We start from the raw sequence: 17,768 nt of genomic DNA, 5'->3' as shown, positions 1-17,768 counted from the left end.
CCAGCCATTACAGACCTTTGCCATGTTAACAATATCAATGAATGGATTCAGACATTTGTTATTGTTCCAATGGGTCAAGGGCCATTCAGAAATCTATACAAACAATCTGCAGCACAGAATCCAGAATGAGTAGTTTGTTTTAGTTTGTTTTTTTGCCCCTTAGTCCCCAATGTAGTGATGCACTAAAGTTTCAGAAAACATATTTCAGTGTCCTTTCTCTATGTATCAGTGTGCAGATTGGTGTATTGCATGTTCAAAGCATGCTTAGTAAGAATGATGTCTCAATAAATTATATAGGGCTTGGTATTTGTAAAAAATGCTTAAGACTGCGGTCCTAATGTGTTGTATACAACACATGGGACCACAAATCTTGATTTCAAATTTTGATTTAGAAACCCCCTGGGTACAATAAGATACAACACATACACATTTAACTGGTGCACATTCAGCTTTAAGCGCCTGGCAGTTTTTTAAAAAATATATAAGGGGGTGGAAAGGGGGTGTCCAGGAAAAAAGACTTTGACAATCCCACACACCATTGAACCCAGTGCTTTTACTATACACGATTTTGGCTTCAGGTGTGATCCTTGGAATGTAACCTTTGCATTGGTTGTGAGCTTACTACTGTATATAATAGAACAAATCTGACTTAAATTTGAATGCCCCATCTTAACTTATTTGTGAATCCTAGTAGACACTGGATGCACTGTCATCCTAGTACCCTCACAAGGGATCCAAACTTCCATTCACTGTGGATAACAGCACATAACGTATCTTCTATTTTTGTCTGTTCATGACCGGTAGCTGACAATTATAAAACAATTAACAACCCCACCATGTGGTTTTTTGGCAGCAGAAGAAAATCCTATTCACAACTGGATTCAGAAAAATACTTTGATCTAACTAATTTCAGATTACTGAAAGTAATTAAGTAAGTAGTGCAGCTCTCTCAGTTGTCAGTATTGCAGTGCAGGCAGAAGCTGCAAAAACATCAGTAGTATGTATCATGTAAATGCATATGGGGCCTAGATTTGAGGCAGGTCTGAACAAAATGCCCTCTGGTGGAGCTTCACCTATCTTGGGAATGGAACCAAACTACTGGATCCAGGAGCTGCCATTTAAATTATTATAATGTTCTCTATAGTGTAATTCTGTGGCACAATGGGAAGATAAAATGGCCTACCCATGAGATGAGGTGAAGCAGTCTCCTGAGGCAGCAGACCCAGACTCTGAAAAGTGTGTCAGTTTCCTTTGTCTCATCCCTCCATGTATGCCTACTACCACCCCCTGCCTCCTCCATGCCCATTGCCACCTGCCTGTAGCTGCTCACTTACTTCTAGCCTCCTTTTACTCCCCTACTGCCTTGAACATGGGTAGGGTCTGTGGAGGAGGAAATGGTGGTAGGTGCATGTTCTGTTTTGCCAGAAGTGGCAAAACATTCTGGTCTGGCCTTGAGAGCACAGGATGGGCAGGCCGGCCCAGTATACCTGAAGGAACGTCTCCACCCCCATGGTTCTGCCCAGACACTGAAGTTCACTGAGGTTCAGATCCCTCACTGCGAGAAGTGAAGTTACAGGGAACCAGGCAGAGGGCACCCATCCTGTGGAATGCCCTCCCATCAGAGGTCAAAGAAATAAACAACTATCTGACTCTTAGAAGACATCTGAAGGCAGCCCTGTTTAGGGAAGCTTTTAATATTTGATGAATTGTTGTATTTTAATATTTTGTTGAAAGCCACCCAGAGTGGCTGGGGAAACCCAGCCAGATGGGCGGGGTAGAAATAAATTGTTGTTGTTGTTGGTGGTGGTGGTGTTGTCATCATCATCATCATCATCATCATCAGGGGTGTTGAGTTTCTGGCAACTGCCCAAGAATGTTATCTGAGGGGTACATCTCTGCTTCTTAACTTACCACACTTTCTTGAGCTGAAGCATACTGCAGAGAGACTACACAATAACTTTAGTTAAACTTCTGTTGGCTAGTTATATGTTCTGAATCCAATTCAAAATATTAGTAGTCAACTTTCAAGCCCTTCAAGGCCTGCATACCTAAAGGAGCATCTTCAAACATATGTTCCTACTCATTCTTTAAGATCTTTAAGATTTCAAGGAGAGGCTGTGCCCTGTTTTTCATCTCTTATTCAAGAAAACATTTGTGAGGTGGAGAAAGGGGCAGCTTATTCTCTAACAAGCAAGTTGAGGATTTTAATTGTTGTTAACATATGGTTTGGGGGGGGTGAGGATGAAGGCAATGGTAAAGGCATAACATTTTAATAGACAATCATTATGACATAGCACATAAAGCTGCAAAGACATAAGACATTGAAATGTCACCATGATCTCTTGTAGGTGGCTGAAAGCTCTGGTATATTTTTATCATTTATAATATAAAGTCATGACATAATTAACTAAACGAAATTCTGCCTCATTGTTGACCGGAAAGTTGGGATGACATACAGTATTTCTGTAACAAATTGTAAAAAACAGCAATTTGAATCTGTATAGATGATAGATTTAAATTGGTATTTTTTACAGTATTTTGTAATAAAAGTATGTGTGGATACTTAACAGTTTTTTTTCCCCTTTTTAACTGGGTTTTATAAACAAAAATAATGTTATACAAGCAAGTATACCAAGACTCTCCAACTCCACCTGTCTCTGGGTTTTGGATTTTTTGTCAGAACGTTCTCAGAGGGTTAGAGTAGGGTCACATATGTCCACAGCCCTTAGCCTTAACACCGGCTCACCACAGGGTTGTGTGTTGAGTCCCCTGCTCTATGCTCTCTATACGTATGACTGTACAGCCATCTATTCCAGCAACAAAATCATCAAGTTTGCTGATGACACTACGGTGGTAGGGCTCATTTCAGGAGGGGATGAGTCCGCCTATCGGGACGAGGTGGAGCGGCTCTGTGTTTGGTGTGGAGAGAACAATCTGGCTCTTAATACGGCTAAGACCAAGGAATTGGTGGTGGATTACAGAAAAAAAAAGGCGGACATTCAGCCCTTGTATATCAACGGGGAACGGGTGGAGAGGGTGGCGGAATTCAGGTTTTTGGGAGTAACTATCGATCAGGGCATGACTTGGAGCGCAAATACCACTGCTCTGGTGAAGAAGGCCCAGCAGAGAATTTATTTCCTCAGACTTTTGAAGAAGAACAATCTGAGTGAGAGACTGCTGGTGTCCTTCTACCGAGGCTCCATAGAGAGCATTCTTACATACTGTATTTGTGCTTGGTTCTCCAGTTGTACAGCTAGGGAGAGGAAGGTGCTCCAGAAGGTCATAACCACAGCCCAAAGGATTATTGGTCATCCTCTCCCATCTTTGGAAGAACTGTACGGTTCCCGTTGTCTTAGGAAAGCAAACAACATCCTGCAGGATTCATCTCACCCGGGACACAGTCTGTTTGCACTACTGCCTTCTGGCAGGAGATATAGAAACATCAAGTCAAGGACAAATAGACTGAAAAACAGTTTCTATCCAAGAGCTGTGGCCTTTTTGAATGCTGTAACTCGATAGTGTGACCTGGGAGTTTGAAGGGTGTTGGTGTGGGTGTGGCTGGAATGTGGTTTGTTTGGTTGTTGTTGTTGTTTTGCTTTTGTTGTTTTTAAGGGATGGCATCCAATTTCGTTGCACTTGTGAAATGTTGCACTTGTGTAATGACAATAAAGAATCTATTCTATCTATTCTATTCTATTTTCTCATGTCATTTGTATCGTATTTTTCCATGTATAAGAAGCCTCCATGTATAAGACGTTCCCTGTTTTTGGGGACTCCAAAATAAGAAAACACCCCTCAGCACGACCCATGTATAAGTCGAGCCCCAATTTCAAACCTATTTTTTGCTAAAAAGAAACCCTAGTCTTATACACAGGAAAAAAATCACAAAAATAGCATAATTAATGTGGAAAAATATCTACAATATATGTTTCACTATTAGTGGTCAATGTACAAGTTCTTGGTTCATGATTTGGTTTAAACAGTTAGGAAGTGGGGAAAGGGGGGAGAGGGAAATGGTGAGTGGGGTGGGGTTAGGTGGTTATGCTTCTATTCTTCTACTTAGTTTTGGGGGGCTGTCAGCGTTACTTATATGGGTTCAATTATTATTCACTTGTTGTATTTCCTTGGTGGTGAGAGAAGTTGGAGTGGGTTAGGGTATAGTTGGTTGTCTTTGGTTGGTTGTAGTGAGAACTGTCTTTGTGTGTGATTAGGGTGTGAGTATGTATTATTGAATCATGTTAGCCAGATTGATTCGTATGCTATCAGCGGATTCTTGTTGTTGTCTTGTTGGGCTGTGCACATGATAAAGAGGGGCCATACAGGGGTGACTTAACAGTTTTCTAAGTATGGTTCAACTCATTAACCGCTCAAGAATCCCGATAAGCAGGGGTGTTCAAGGGGGGCAGAGGGGGAAATCCACCCCGGGCACCACTCGGGGGGGGTGTGACAAGATGGCCTGCTGCCTCCCCCCAGCTGTAGAGCGGCCAAAGGCACACACGTAGTTAGTATGGGTGCCGCTCATGTGGTGTCTGTACAGGCTGCCGCTCACATACGCCATCCATGCAAGCATCCGTACGGGCTGCCTCTCACACGGCAACCATACAGGCTGCCGTGCATGCGCAGTCCATATGGATGTTGCACGTGTGCCACCAGGTGGTTCGCCCCGCCCCTCAGGGTCCCTCCCTGGGTGCCAGAGAGGGTTCCCCCGCCACTGCCGATAAAGCCCATTTAAGCAGAGTACAGTGGTGCCTCGCAAGACGAAATAAATTCGTTCTGCAAGTTTTTTCATTCTACAAGTTTTTTCATCTTGCGAAGCACCAATGTGTATTGACGGTTTCCCATAGGAATGCATTGGCGGTTTTAAAAAAAAAAGGTGCAAGACGTTTCGTCTTGCGAAGCAGGCCCATAGGGAAATCCATCTTGCGAAGCAACTCAGAAAACGAAAAACCCTTTCGTCTTGCGAGTTTTTCGTCTTCCGAGGCATTCGTCTTGCGGGGCACCACTGTATTCACCTTGGGCTCTTCCTTACGTCCTTTGGAAACCCACCACATTCCACATCCGTTTAGTGCATTGTTTGTGCTCCGTAGCCCTCCATGGTTCCATACCACTGCTGGTTTTCAACTGATCTCACATTCCATTGTAACAGGACTACACATCCATCTCATTTGCTTTTTGGATCTTACCTCGTGTTGCCTCAATTTGGACACCCATCAGGCACAGGGGAGGGAGGGAAAGAGAGACAAAATAAGTTCTGTGCTCCAGTTCATCTTTCGCTCCCTTGCTAAAGCTGAAATCTGAGCCCCACTTACATGGAAAAAGGCTCCACTGAATTTAATAGATATATGCTTGTCCACAAGCTATTTTGTGGACAAAATACATAAGTAGACACATGCTGGTCGACAAGGTATTTCGGTAGTGGTGGGGGCTGTGGGTGACTCTGCCCTACTCTGCTGTAAGTCTGCTTGCCCAGGGGAACCATTGGGGATGAGAGAGAGAGAAAGAGAGTGAGAGCCAGAGCGAGAGTGAGAGAGAGAGAGAGAGAAAGAGAAAGAGATGTGGATGAGCATGCTTAGTGCATGCATAGTTTCAGGGACACTGGAAGTGAAGCTTGTAAGTGTGCTCTCACTCCTCTACATAATTTTAATTGTAAACGCCTGAATATGGATAAAATGGTAGCTTTCTTATGGAGCAAGGTCTACCGCTATTCAAACTTGTTTAAGTCATAGCTATAAGCTGAGCTGTAAGGACAAAGTTGCAATAAGGCAGATACACTCATTGTATGGTTTGAAGCAATCTTTTATTATTTCATATATTCATGGGCAGAAACCCATGCATATCTTTGAATCTTTGTACCATCTTTGTACCATTTGTTTCAAAAGACATATAATGACATCAAAGAAAGTATTGTGGATAATTAACAATAAAATTGTGAGAATAAGCTATCAATACATTTCTATTTCATACTTAAAGAAATAACCTGATTCCTGGGGACACTATGAATCCTTGATTCAAGAGGCATTGTACAAGTTCTGTGCCAGAATCCCAGGAGAAACAATATGACATCACATGGAAAGTGAGTGAAATTGTAATGAAAGGAAATAGTTGGAGGCATGTGGTCATCCTTGTCAGATACAGCAACATGGCCAGCAGCTGTATGAAAGAGTCAATTTAAAGAATCGCTTCAGGGAACCTTGCCAGGAGCTTAAGCCTGCATTTGAAGATTCTGCCTGCACTGAGATCAAAGAAGAGGAAAACACCAACAAAACACTATGAGGTAAAACATTGTTTACAAAGTGTGCTTACTGTGTGGAGAAGGGATGTAAGGAGCACAGGGAATATTAACTTGCTAATGTACCACACAATTTGCATGCTTTCTATTTATAATGCAAGTGATCCAAATGTAGGGGGAGAAATTGGAATCGGATCACATTGAAAGGTGTGTCTACCTAATCTGCATTTTCTGAAACAATACACAACCCAAAACAGAGCCATTCTTAGGAATTCACACTTCTCAAAATATTGCGGTGCCATTCTTCAGCCTGGTAATGTGTAAAAAGATGTGTTTACTAGGGTTAAATGTACATACAAATGCATGCATTAGTGAAAATAACATACAAACATGCATTATATTAGGACAAATTTATTTGCAAAAAAATGTGTATATTAGGAGACACTCATATGCATTAGGAGAACTTTAAAATGCTAGCTCAGAGCCAGCCCAATACACTTTCCCACTTCAGGCACAACAGAAAATGCCACTGCCTCTGCACCCAGCAACTTCCTCCTTTGTCTCTGGCTCTGTCCACAACTAGCATGTGGCTTTCAGAGGGTTAGCCATAGTGCCGAAAAAAATTCCCCTCCCCTGCTCTGTTAAGTATAATTGGTTTAATTCACACTGAAACAGAAATGCCTGTGTGTTGTTGAAAAGGGTTTAACGCGGAGATCCCATAAAAGCTTTAGGAAAGCAAGAAGAGCTCTCTCTGAGATTTTTGCAGGTTGATAATTAACTGTTGATTGTTCTCTACTCTAAACTGAATATAACCTTTGATGAAGGTATTGAATTGCAATTTCTCCATTTTGAAATTGAATTGCCTTTGTAAGAAAAACACGGAAGCCTAATTTGAATAGTAGAGTGCTTGGTATCTGGTGGGCGGGGCTTGTCTCTTCTGCTCCGGAATGAGCCCCTCCCTTCAGTGTGTGTCCCATTATGTTCAGTTAAGAATGGCAGTTAAGAGGGACCAACTGCCTCTTCACGTTTCTTGCCTTAGACTTGTCTCATGATGTTGTTTTAGTTTCTCTCAGACATTGTGTTATATGTTTTCTCTCAGTTTATTATTAAAGCTTATTTCCATTCACGTGAGCCACTTATTTTTCTCAAAGAAAAAGAAACTGCTGAAGAATGGTGGAATATCCTAAACTTGGGTGAGTGAGGGGATATTCCCAGTTTGCTAGGAGGACTGATTTTGTTCATCATCCCCCACCTCCACATCAGAATTGAGTTCTTTGTTCCCAAGATCCATGGGAGGAGGGTGTAGATGAAACACTTCAGGAAAACAGCTCCAGGCTAATGGAAGCTTGAATGGGGTGAGACAGAGTTATGATTTCAATCCTGTTTAAACTTATTTCTAAGAAGATGCTGAGCCTGTGCTGGGCAGCACAAGACATTGCATGGATATTTTGGATGTATCTTTGATGCTTTTGTTATGTTTTTGAAGAAAGTTCTACAAGTAAAGTTCTGATTTAAACTTATAGGCCTTGACAATGTTTCCATTCCAAAAGGAACAGTTTTCATGCATCCAGTCAATTCAAACTGCACAATATTAATATCTGCAATATGCTCTAGGAAATGTCACTCCAAAACATGTGGACCACTACAGAGAAGACTCTCCCTCCCATTGCCACCAGCAGAATCTGTGCTTGCTGCAGGTCAGCTAGGAGGGTCTAATAATATTCCAGAAGGAAATGAAGGTATACTATCAAAACACCAAATAAAATGTAGCTTATCCAGTAACAAATAAATATGTTTTGTATTCAGCAGAATCTGTTGAATACATTATGAAAATAAGCTATAGAAATTAAAATTGATTATTACAGATCTGTTACTAGATTCTTCAACATAAAAGGAACTGGGGAAAAACATGTCACGTTCACATATTATTCTATACATTTTGCATGCTGGATAAGCTGTTAAAATGATTTCCACCCCCAGAATATTTTGTTCTCATTTAGACCTATTTATATTTCAGTTCTGCATATATAAGAGGAATTTCTATAAACTACATACAGCAACAAAGACATTTGTCTTCTAATCCATGCCAAAGAAGAGTGCTGCTCATATATCATGTGCAAACAGTTAAGCTTTCATCAATGGAACAACAGTAGCTTCAGTCATACGAGCCAAAACATCAAAATGATATCCAGATCTTACTCAACAAATCTGGCATTCATTGAATCGCTATGTATTCATTTGAGGTGGGATTCGCCATATCATTGTCATTCCCTCTATTAAGGATATTCAGAGACTACTGTGGATTCTTATGTAACCAAAACAGAACCACTCATATACAAAAGGAAAGTACCACCAGATTCCAGGGAACCCTAAGTTTTGTAGAAATATAACATATCTTTTTTTAAAAAAAACAAAACCAATGTGGCACAAAAACAACAGTCTAGTGACCATGTTCAGCACCCACAGAATGTTGAACTTATGTTGAAAATGAAATAAAAGAAAATGAGTGTGGAGACCAGAATTCCCCCTTAATTATAGCGTATAGCTGGCTGAAATATAAACAGTAGTAGTCCTGTCAGAAGATGGATACACTGCAAAACTATGTTACAAGCTCCACTTATATGTGTACTAAAACCAACGTATGAAATGAATGCAGGAAATAGTTAATCACTTATCTTTTTTTCCAGGAATAAGAAACAACTTGATACCACCTCAATTTCTCATCTCAAATAAACATGGTTTCTATGAATAACTTCTGGACTTCTGTCTAGAAAGATATGAAAGAATAAGCACTTACTAGGGAGTGTCACCAGAGTATGCTTCCATCTTGTTCAGAGTAGGGGCATGAATTGTGACCACAGACTGACAAATCTGTCATTACACATCATCAAGCTTGAACAAGTTACATCTAATTATGATGTGACCCATAAGACTGACCCTATCACTGCTGCCACGCTTGCTTGGGACACATTGTCTGAAATCTACCTTCCCATGCTCAGGGAATAAGCCATTTTTTTTTTAATATACTGCTATGGGCCAGTCCTGATACTAATGATCCTTCTTCTTCTGTGATACTACCTGCTGTTAGTCTGATAAAACTGGCCCAGTAACTACCAAAATGACCAGGAGCACAGCAGGCAGAAGGTACCCTGGAGGGTATTAACAGAGATGAGGCCAGAAAAAGAAGATTTTATTGATAAAGTAAGACAGAAGCTATTTTCTAGGTAAAGTACCGTAAAACCTAACATTACTGAAGGCTGCATAGGTGGAAATGGAGTAAGAAGTGAGTTGATGGCGAGTCCAAGGCATCTTCAAAGTTAAGTATGGAGGTGAAAGGTTTTTTTTAGTGGAATTATACATGGGATATAACAGTTCCAACGTGATCAAGCGTTTGTTGCATCAGGCCTCTGTATGCAGGCCTCACTAGCTTGTATGAAACACCCACTTATGTCTGAGGGGCTTACAGTAGAACAGGCCCTATTCTCCCAATCAAATTCTGGACCCAATCTAACACTAGTTCTTTTTTATGTTATCTGGGGCTGGAGCTGATAGTTTTTCATGGCACGTATCTGAGAAGGACCTGTACAGCACAACCCAATGTATGCTATCCACCACTGCAGACACGAGAATTCATGAAAAGAGCCTCTCATCAACATGCTGAAATTTATGCTGCCACCAATGAGAAACCAGCCACCCCTTCTCAAAGATTTTCCCTGTCTCCAGAGCAAAGACGGGGAGATTAGCTGCCTGAAGCTCATTCTCTATTCAACTGATGAGATTTTGTGGAGAAGATCAATTCTTTGCTCGCTGTGTTTTTCAGTTGTTACCATAGCAGTGAAACTGGAGTAATGAGACCTGGAGTGCTGGCAACTAAAGATGAAGCAAAACACACCATTCTCCTTTCTCTTCCTTTATGCCTCTTTATGCTCACATTAGGGGATTTCCCCTTCTCCCCTACCCCCCATTTCTTTCCTTTAGAAACCGTAAGTCAGTATGCTCTATAAAACATTCACATATAAGAAGGTGCATTTTCAGAGATTCAGAATTCAGGGGTATTGCTAGCAGGACCACACTTAGAAAATTTGTCACATCAGGAAATATATTAAAGATGGTGTCTAAAACCACCACCATTTCTGAATTTCAGAGTGGGTGGGTTGAGACCTCTCTTTCCTCCAACCTATCTGGTTCTGCAAGCAACTTTGCATTTTCCTATTCTGACAATTGTGGCAGCTGCCACCAACTGCAATCCCTGCATAGTTATCCTGTGTACTTATTCTACATACTTATTCAGCATTTTCCCATGCATCTTAGCCCTGGATCTCGTCAGGCTGCAGTTTTTCAGCCACCCATGCTTCACCTCTCATCTCAATGTATCATTGATCAACTATTTCATCCCTCATATAGCTGCTCCTAAACTTTGACTGCTGCCAAGTCCAGTGCTGCTTGAGATGAAGGGCTAAGGTACATTGGGCAAGGGCATACAACCTTACTTCTTCTACTCAAACACCCCAAAGCTTTTGATGCCATCAACCATGATATCCTTCTGGATTCAGGGCGGGTGGCAGGGACACTGTTTCACACTGGTTCCTCCTGCCTCCAGGGACTTTTCCAGAAAGTAGCACTGATATCATTCTCTTTAGTCCCTGGATTTTTAGTTATGGGGTGCCACAGAGCTCCATTTTGCCCTCAATTCTATTTAATATCAACATTAAACAGTTGGGGGTGTTTTGGGGGAGCTTTGGAGAAAAGTGTAATCCGTGTGGTAATGACATACAGCTCAGTTTCTCTGTAACCTTTCACAATCAGGAGTAGTTGTATAGAATAATAATAATACTGCTGTATAAGATTGCAACCTTAGTGTAAATAATTTCCTCAACTGTTCCCAGTGTCTTACATTCCTCTTGTCCTTTCTAATATTGTATTTATAATTATTGCATCTGAAATGTAAGGAATTGCCTAAACCCCTTTAGCTGATTACAAGTAGCTTCCATGGCATTAATGGATTAGATGTATTACTATAATTGTTGGTGCTCATTTTCCTTATTGGCTTCTCTCAGTGGTAGCAGAGGAGAACTATTTTTATGCTCTCAGCTTGAGCTATTTATATAGTGCATGACAATAAGTGATCCACTCTGTATTGAAGCTGTTTTGCAGCTTCCAAAGACAAGCAATAATGCTCTTACTATAATAATTTATGCATTGTATCTCAGCAGCAATTGTAATATATCAGGGGCTCTCTGTGTATAGGCTTCATCTGAGAGGCAGGGAAAGCCAACAGGCTCAGAAAAGTAGCTCACATATGCAAACACATGGGAAACAAATGTTGAGGGAATCATTACTGTATTATAATGTGTTCAGCAAATCATTAAAAAGTATGTCACATCCAATGAAGTGGCATTTTTACACAAACTAACTATAAATCCAATGAACCAAACCATGACTTTGTAATGTTAATGCCTGAGTATAATGCTTTCGTGGAGAGGAGGCTGCAGCCAGTTAGCTCTGGGCTTGCTGCACTGCTGTGAGATAAGCCACAATTTGGCTTGGCATATTATCCAGCCCAGTGGCTTTTATCTCTCCAAACGATATCCAGTTAAATTGTACTCAGGCTAGACCCATTGAAATCCATGGACTTAAGTCCTTTACATTCTTTCATTTCATTAGGTATACTCTGGGTCTGTTTTAACATTGGCGACCACCTTATATTTCTAATTAATTGGCACAAAGTATTCTTTAAAAATCAATTTGTCTTAATAAGCGTTCTTTGAAGGTCAAATATAGTGTTTCTATGAGGGCCAATATTTTCTTTAAAATTAAAAAATGCGAAACTAAAATATGGTTGTCAAAATGTGCCATATGATATTCTTTGGAAATCAGTGTGATTACAACCTTTAATATTCACTAAAGCTTAAACAAGCTCAAATTAAGCCCCTTATTTGTAATGGGTAAAGCTCAAGGTCTGAGCACTTTAATGTCATATAAATCTTGTGTTGAACAATTTATTTGTCATTTATGCATTACGTTTATTAATCACTTCCTATAAAACATTGCAAAGTAATCTAACAATAAAAAGTTCAACAATAAATATATACAAAGGATTTCAAATCCAGTATAGACTAGGATAAAATTCTTTACTTCCAAGGAGGGTCTTCAATAAGTGCTGAAAAGATAAAAGCAACCATGCCTGTCTGATATGCCAGAAGAGCAAGTTGCAAAGCATGCAGCCTGCTGTGTTAAAGGTTTGATTCCTACATCGTACAGAGGGATCACTTGTTACATTTGTGTAATTGGGGCTCCATCCTTACTATACTTTTAAAGCAGTGTCACCCCACTTTAAATTGCCATGGCTTTCCCAAAAGCATCCTGGGAAATTTAGTTTGTTAAAGGCACTGAAAGTTGTGATGGGACTCATAGTCCTCTTCCCGCAATACAATTCCCTGGGAAGAGGGACTGACTGTTAAAGCTCACTGGGAATTGTAGACCTGGGAAATGAATAAGTGTCAGGCTCTGAGATTCTCCATCCTGTTTCTATTGGCTTTCCATCCTTCTCCTCCTTATCAAGCATATGCTATAGAAAGCAGAAAAGAATTGAACAAATGATAAGCGGGGTAGGAAAGAAGGAAGCAACTGTGTTCTTCTGCCTGCCACATATCTTTTAATGAACAAGACAGGATCTCCATATTGCATTCATCAATACAGAAGGGGAAGCACCTGGAAGGGGAAGATGTGTCCACTGATACCTGTGACTCATGGTCAAAAGTCTGGAGGTAGGCAAGCAAACATTTCCCAGTTACATGTACTCTCCTGGGCAGTGGGAGATTCTGGTGGTAGTGCTACCACCAGCACAAGAGACTGTGAAATTTGTGATGTTTGCATGTTTACACATCCATAAGTAGAACAAGAAGGAGATAAGTAGACTCCTTCAGCGAAATTGCTTACTGTACATTAGGGATCTCAGAGCAGTGGCACACAATGATTCTTCACCCTCAGCCAACTCATAGTTATCTCTCACATGGTCTGTCTACATTTCAAATGCTAACTGGCTCCTAACTATCTTCATTCCCACCTACCAGCTGGAAAGTGTCATACTGCTGGGTATTCCATTACAAAAGCTGTAGGAAGTTCTGCAGCTCTAAGAGAAACATCTGTCATTAGTTGAGTGAGCATCAGCTGAAATTACTAGAGAAACAAGGAGATGCCCTATAGTGAGTTGGATTATTTCCTGGAGACAAAAATACAGTCTACACCAGAGTTAACCTGTGTGAGGCCCTCCAGATGTTGCTCAATCTCCATTATAATTGACCATGCTAGCTGGGGCTGATCAGAATTGGAGGCCAACAGGTTTATACAGGGGTGTTGTTGTTTTTTTCAAATGTGGGTGGGTTATACTTATGCATCTAAAGCATGTTTATTTTATTTTTATATATTTACTTATTTATTATTACATTTATATCCCATCTTTTCTCCGAAGACCTCAAGGTGACATACACAATTCTTTCCCCACTTCCATTTTTATCTTCACAACAACCATGTGAGGTAGGTTAGGCTGATAAAAAGTGATTTCTCCAAGGTCTCCCAGTGAGCTTCATGGCCAAGTGGTGATTCAAGCTCTGGTCTCCCAGGTCCTAGTCCAACACTCCAACCACTACCTCACACTTGCTCTACCACAGTCCTTACCCCAAGCTACCCACTGCCCTAGCACCTGAAACAATACGATCCATGTCATAAATTTATTGGTTCTTCTTAAGTGATGCCTTTTGGATTGAAAGGCAGCATTTTTTTTATTTTTTTGTTACATTCTCATTGAGTGTTCCCAGCAAGTGGCAATCAAGGTGGCTTAATTACTTGGATATTGACTATTTTAAATAAAGTAAAACAAATGTCCAATACAGTCAGAGACGTCCTTCCACCTTAAGACAGTCTCACAGATAAACTGACCAGCAGAGTTTTATCTTTGCTACTGCCAATGCATTTTAATGTGTCAGCTGATGACATCTCTGAATCCATCTATCATCACACAGTAAAATAATATAGTAAGCCAGACTAAGGCAATTCTTCTTAACCCAAACTAAGGAAAGTAACAAAATTCATCAGGAGACACACACACACACACACACACACACACGGGAATACTCTTTTGCCTCTTCAAAGAATGTAAAGAGACAAGGTATCTTTCCTTTCAAACAAAGTTCTCCATTATAGTGCACTTTAATTTGATTAGACCATGAAGTATCATGTGTTTCCTAAGGGAGAGTAAGAAACACAGAATGTTTATCTGGGGGTATGTCAAAGTTCACCTCTCTAGCCGGCTATTTTGATGCACTGACTTCATTAATTTTCAGAGAGTGAGAGGCTGCTGCCTTTCCCCTGACGTTCATCATTGTGAAGGAAGTATTGCCAAGTATTTGGGCTGCAATGCTCCTGGTCTGTCAGTGGGTGCTTCTATAATGTTGCTTGCCTCTGCATTCATTTCAGCTATTGTCAAATCACATTAAGAATGGGGGAGAATATAAATTCAATTACATTTAAAGAGGAATCTATTTAAATCACACTTCCCAAAACAATGCATAACGTATTTTTCGCCCTATAGGACGCACCGGCCCACAGGACGCACCTAGATTTGGGGGGGGGGATAAAGGGGGGGGAATTATTTTTTTCCCCCTCAGGCGCAGGGCTGGGGCGGGGGAAGCCCGAGCTTCCCCCTCCCCCAGCCCCCAGAATGGGACCCAGAGCGATGCCGAAGCTGCGTGCATATTTGGCATTGCTCTGGGAGCTTGCGGGGCTGGAGGAGGGGGGAGCCCTCCGCCAGCCTTCTAACCAAGTCAGGGGACAGCAGGAAAGGCACGCTGCACCTCCCGCTGTCCCCCGAGTTTGTGGGGCTGGCGGTGGGGCTCTCCAGGCTTCAGTGAAAGCCTGCATTCGCCCCATAGGACGCACACACATTTCCCCTTCATTTTTGGAAGGGAAAAAGTGCGTCCTATAGGGCGAAAAATACGGTATATGGAAACCAAGCTGTCCTTTGAAATTTGCACTTCTCTGATTTTCGCAGTGCAGTTCTCTGGCCAAGTAATGTGTACATAAATGTGTATCGTTGGATAACGTGCATAAAAATGCATACATTATTGAAATAGCATACAAAAAATGCACTGTATTACAGAAATTTGCCTTGCAAAAATTGTGAATAAACGGCAATATTGCATTCAAAAATGTGTTTGCTAAGACAAATTCACACTAAAATATTGGTGCATTTTCATGAGGACTCTTTAAAAATTAAGAAGCACAAGCTGATGTGGAAATGTGAAGAACTGAACTTAAAACTGGAGAAATGAGAAATGAAGAGAAATTGAAATGGATGGATTCACCTATTCCTAGCTCAAGGGAAAAGGTAAACAGAGAACCTTTGAGGAAATTAAACAATACAACAGAAAACCCACTCCCTCAGGCATTATCCATGACAAGGTAGCAAAACCTCTCCAGTTCCAGGACACCATATTCAGAATTAGCCCCAAACGTTTTTGATGCCTGAAGCAAGGGGACAAGATGGTATTCTCCCTACACTGTACAAAAACTGATCAAGCTAGCAGCTGGATCTTATTTCAACATGTGATTGGGCAGCCTCCTTCGCAACACCTGAGGGCAGCAGTCTAGTTTACAGGGCACGTTATGTGACACACATCTCATCCTCCACCACTTTGCCACCAGTCCTTGCACACATGAGCAACTGACTTAAAGCTAAAGCAGAACAGCCAAGGAAGAGGACTATGAGTGTAGAAAGGTGTCATTTCCAGTACAAAAGATTAAATACTTACATGGGATGCTTAAAGAAAGCCACATGTCCTGGATCATGTAAGCTCTCCTGTATGCATAACACTTCAATAACTTGAGACAATAGTACAAAGGAAAAGGATGATAGCAGGAGCTTTTTACACCAATCCTCTGGCAGAAACATAGTCCAAAATGTGTCACACTGATGAGATGGTTCTAAGAAGCTCGTGACACTTTCAACTCCTATGATAGATGCTGCCAGCTGCCACCATTAGCTAAGCAAGGAGAGACTGGAATCCCTGCATTTAGCTGAAAGTGTTGGGCAGAAGGTTACCTCATTCAGCAATGTGAACCATGGCAGTTTCTGGCTAGATAGGTGCCCCCTTTCATGGGGAAAGTTGTTGATTTGGTGTGGGCATCTATGAATCCAACAACTGCATGCTTGCATAAAGCTGCTGTGGTACATAGGAAGTTGCTAGAGTAAGACAGATCATTGGTTCATCTAGCTCAGTTTTGTTGGAACTGACTGGAAGCAGCACTTCAGTAATTTAGGCAGGATTCTCCCCTACTCCTACATGGAGACGCCAAGAATTGAACCTGGAACCTTCTACCACAGAACTACACTCCTGTATGATGTGCTTTGTTACACTGGTTTTCTTCAGATGCTTACAGGTAAGGATGGACATTTCCCTCAGCCTTGCTTTCCCCTTCGCCATTGTTTCTGTCTGGCAAACTGTATCGCTGGCCACTGCAGATTGTTCCTTTAAATTAGCACTGTGCTGAAAAATTACCTTGCCTCCCACAACCATTCTCCACCAATAATTCTCCAATTAATAAGAAAAGAGATTGCATTCAAAACTTATCAAAGATGATAGGAGATTTTTGAATAAATTTTCACGAATGGGGTGCAGGTTTTTCATTGCACTTGCCTTACCCTTGAGGTGGTCAAGGGGTATTTTATTTATTCATTCATCCTACAGATCATCTCAGTACTGGTCTATCCTCTGGAGTGCCACCACTTCAATCAAAGCCCAGCAGAAGACATTCCCAGGAAGCATTTTCAGATCAGGAGCATGGGCAGCCAAGGGGGCTGCAGAGTGTTTACTGGAAAGAAAATACAGTGGTACCTCTCGTTACATACTTAATTTGTTCCGGAGGTCCGTTCTTAACCTGAAACTGTCCTTAATCTGAAACACCACTTTAGCTAATGGGGCCTCCTGCTGCTGCCATGCTGACGGAGCACGATTTCTGTTCTCATCCTAAAGGAAAGTTCTTAACCAGAGGTAATATTTCTGGGTTAGCGGAGGCTGTAACCTGAAGCGTATGTAACCTGAAGTGAACGGTATGTAACCTGAGGTACCACTGTACATACATCACACTTGGCCACCTTGCAAGACTAAACTAATCTCAAAACCCTGTACCCTACCAAAATTCTTAAGCTTTCTGAGAATGGGGCAGAAAAATGGAAACCTCTTTCAAAGGGAAAAATAAATTGGAGAGCAGATTTTGGCACAGCAGTGATTTTATTATTCATGTGAATGTAGAGAATGCAAAACTCCATCCACCCAGTTTTCTTATTTCAAATTAGCAGAAGGTTTGATACCCCTACTGCAATCATTTTTCCCCCGGGTTGCTGAAGATGCAATTCCTCATTTAGATAGCTAACAGCATGTTTATCATATAAAAAGAAATTGGACATGAAATGACTTTTTGTTCCAATATGCCATATCATGTGCTTTGAATATTTCAGTCTTGTTGTTTTATCCAAAGCCAG

The 17,768-nt window shown here is 41.2% G+C and overlaps 1 long non-coding RNA gene across 1 annotated transcript; it reads left to right on the top strand.

Annotated features, from left to right (window-relative positions):
- Positions 1-7,169: 7,169 nt before the first annotated feature.
- On the top strand, positions 7,170-11,616 carry LOC310685147. The gene is made up of 2 exons (XR_014515099.1): positions 7,170-7,584; positions 8,917-11,616. It is a non-coding gene; the product is annotated as an uncharacterized lncRNA (long non-coding RNA).
- Positions 11,617-17,768: the final 6,152 nt, after the last annotated feature.

Source organism: Podarcis tiliguerta (assembly GCF_965153285.1).
Source record: "Podarcis tiliguerta genome assembly, chromosome: 9".
Taxonomy (NCBI): Eukaryota; Metazoa; Chordata; class Lepidosauria; order Squamata; family Lacertidae; genus Podarcis; species Podarcis tiliguerta.
Note: the sequence above shows the minus strand (reverse complement) of the source record. Positions and strands in the feature narration are given on the sequence as shown.